The 3,904-nt window shown below is 32.2% G+C and overlaps 1 protein-coding gene across 1 annotated transcript in view; it reads right to left on the reverse strand.

Annotated features, from left to right (window-relative positions):
• Positions 1-1,206, reverse strand: part of LOC106875368 (neuronal acetylcholine receptor subunit alpha-10) — a 93,034-nt gene extending 91,828 nt beyond the window's left edge. The window contains exon 1 of the mRNA XM_014923462.2: positions 1,038-1,206. The gene's annotated coding sequence lies outside the window, so the exon portion shown is untranslated. The remainder of the gene's footprint in view (positions 1-1,037) is intronic.
• Positions 1,207-3,904: the final 2,698 nt, after the last annotated feature.

Below are 3,904 nucleotides of genomic sequence, written 5' to 3' on the forward strand. Positions count from 1 at the left end.
TATATATATAATGCATACACACACATATACATACACACGCACACAAACATATAACTTGACACATACGTATTGCACGTTGTTCTCTTATAAAAGCCAGCTTTGTGGAGAAAATTAAATTTCGGGCTTGTTTACAAAGAACAAATGTTCTACACTCATCATCATCATCATCGTTATTATTATTATTATTATTATTATTATTATTATTATCATTATTATTATTATTATCATTATTTATTATTATTATTATTATCATTTTTACTACTGCTAATACTGCAACTAACTTTGCGTTTGAAATGCATATAATATTGAATATGTAACTTTTGCTTTGTGGGAATTGTTCAGATTAGATAGTGTACCAATCAATGTATGTGTGAGTGCATGCTTACATATACACACACAGACACACACACACATATATATGTATGTATATACATACATACATGCACACATACATTTATATATATATATATATATATATATACTAAATATATATATACTATATATTTATTTATATATATATATATATATATATACATATGTATTATATACATATATACACATAGATACACACATACATTTGTAGTTTATATATATATATATATATATATATACATATATACACACACTCACACTAACTTATTTTATATTCACACCTGCACATGTATGCACAGATATGCACACTAAGACTTGTGTGACATTCTTATATATATATATAGATATGCATGTATGTGTATCGACTTATATATATATTTGTGTATATGTTTACATGTATATAGGCTAGCATGTGTATACAGGGGATCATGTGGGAAGCATGTATATATATTTATACATGTAAGTACATATATATATAACCATATATATATATCCATATATATATATTTATACATAGATATATATATGTATATATCCATGCATATATATATATACATATATATATTATATACACACACACACACACACATATATATATATATATAAATATATATATATATGTATGTATAAAACTAGATAAATCCTTACATATCCATTCCACCTACCTTTACGTTTTTCTACCTCATATCCTCATCGACTGGGCTTTGTGCAAATGTAGAAATCTGTATATGAACTTATATGTGTATATATTATAACTGTATGTATAACAATGTGTTTGGATATGTAGTAACTGCGGTGATAGATTGACAAATTGTTAAGTTGTGAGTCGCAGTTTCAAAAATATTGTGAAGTGAATGTTGTTTATGAGGGTGGGAGAGAGGTAGAGAAAGATCAGAGGAGACAAAGTATGTCAGATAGAGAGGGAGAGAGAGAAAGAGTAAGAGAGAAAGAGTAAGAGAGAAAGTGGGAGAGAGAGAGAGAGGGGGGAGAGACTAGGATAGAAAGTGAGAGTGAAAAAATAGAGAGAGAGAGTGGGAAAGAGAGAGAAACTAAGAGAGTGAGAGAGAAAGAGAATGAGAGAGACAATGAAACAAAGAGAGAGAAAGATGACAGAGTGAAGAAAATGAGGACTAACAGGATGTCACTATATAAGACGTATGTGCGTGTGTATATGTATGTATGTGTGTGTGTGTGTGTATGTGTGTTTATTTATATGTATATATATATATATATATATATATATATATATATATATATATATATATATATATATATATATATGCATATATCTATATATTATTTATATTATATATATATATATATATAATATATATATAGAGAGAGAGAGGGGGGGAATGAGGGAGGGTGTATAGTAGATATGTTTGTGTGAAAAAAAATCAACCAAACACACTTTCAACTGCGATATTTATAAACAGAATATCGATAATGATGATGATGATGATGATGATGATGAAGACGACGATGGTGGTGGTTGTGGTGGTGGTGGTGGTAGCAGTAATGACAATATGGATCTTCAGTGCAAGAAACAGGCCAAGACGGTGGATGGAGGGGTGTGGGAGGAGGAGGAGGAGGGGGTGTGGGAGGAGGGGGAGGCAGCACTGAGTTGTAATGCGACAGACGTGATTGGGATGAAAGGGTGAATGCTGGAAGAAAAGTGGACATACAGGACAGACGGACAAGTAGCAAGGCAAACGAAAGAACACAGGAATCAACTCAAAAATATCTTTCGATAACAGTTGACTGGTACTTAGTTTATCAACCTTTAAAGGGTAAAAGGCAAAGGTAACCTCAGAAAGGTGACTTCAGAACATAAAGACAAAGTACCACTATGCAGTTTGTACTTGCATATTAACAATTCTGCCAGCTTACCACCTTAATAATAATGATGGTGATGGTGATGATGATGATTATCATGATCATGGTGATGGTAATAATAATAAACAAATAGGAATCAAATTTGTTTATTAGGGCTCTGAAACTGTGTGTCCTTCAGAAAAAAAACGAATTCATTTTCAAAATCTGTATCCCAAAGAGAATGTTACACATCCACAATAAATGATTACAAAAACATTACTTACTACGAGAAATAACTCAACTTTTAGATCTACAATTCTCTTTCTCTGCTTCTGTCACCATCAATCTATCTCACTCTCTATTATTTACCATACTCTTTATCACTCGCACTCTGTGTCCAGCCATAATATGACCATTAAAGCATTAGTGTTATACATCACCAGATTTACATTTGTTAGTTGTATGCTAATTGAAGCTTTATGCTATATCTGTATTGGTTTTCATTAATAATCATCTATATCTATAAAAGATTCTAAAAAGCATTTTCTCTTAATATTGTCTTATTTAGCTTAGTTTTGTGGCAAGTGGTATAGTGTGTAGCAAATACTTCTAGTTGTAAATACATGAGCATACGTGAGCTTAGTGGAGGCGCAATAGCCCAGTGGTTAGGGCAGTGGACTCACGGTCATAGGATCGTAGTTTCGATTCCCAGACCGGGCGTTGTGAGTGTTTATTGAGCGAAAACACCTAAATGCTCCACGAGGATCCGGCAGGGGATGGTGGCGAACCCTGCTGTACTCTTTCACCACAACTTTCTCTCACTCTTACTTCCTGTTTCTGTTGTGCCTGGATTTCAAAGGGGCCAGCCTTGTCACAGTGTTATGCTGAATATCCCCGAGAACTACGTTAAGGGTACACGTGTCTGTGGAGTGCTCAGCCATTTGCACGTTAATTTCATGAGCAGGCTGTTCCGTTGATCGGATCGACTGGAACCCTCGACGTCGTAAGCGACGGAGTGCCAACAGAGAACAGCAAACACTAGTGAGCTTACTAGAGCATATTGTACTTGTCAGGTCAATGTAACTATTGGAATAACAAATTTTGCAACTCACACTTGTCAGGCAAGTTTTAATAAATTACCTTGATCACTCTACATTTATTCTTGGAGTTTAGTCAATTAGGAAGTTTTTAGTCTTACTGTTTTTGTAATATGTTACTAGTGATAACTAATAGTTTAGTACAACACATTTGTGCTTTGTTTCGTGAGATTTTTCATTATTTGTCCATCTGTTCTACATTTGGTACGCATTTAATTCTTATAACACATTTCCTGGGTAATTTTAAAACCTGAACATAGTCAGGTGTTCAATGCAACATGTTCAACAAAAAGCGGTTCATATATACATAAATGTGTGCATAAATATGTGAGTGTATGTATGTATGTATATATGTATGTTTGTACACACATAAGTATTACACATAAATCTCAATATCTCAAACATCATGTGTGTGTGTGTATTTTGATACATGTAAAACAACCACAGTATAAAAATTTACAATATATAAGGAATTAAAATACAACACAATTCATAGATCACAATATTTTAATATTCTTAAATATTTATACTCTATAAATAAATTATTTTATATTGTAATTCCTTTTATATTCTAAATTTTTATATTGCACCCTGTTTATATAAATATACACACACACACA

The sequence above is a fragment of the Octopus bimaculoides genome, chromosome 12, assembly GCF_001194135.2.
Source record: "Octopus bimaculoides isolate UCB-OBI-ISO-001 chromosome 12, ASM119413v2, whole genome shotgun sequence".
In the NCBI taxonomy this organism is placed as follows: Eukaryota; Metazoa; Mollusca; class Cephalopoda; order Octopoda; family Octopodidae; genus Octopus; species Octopus bimaculoides.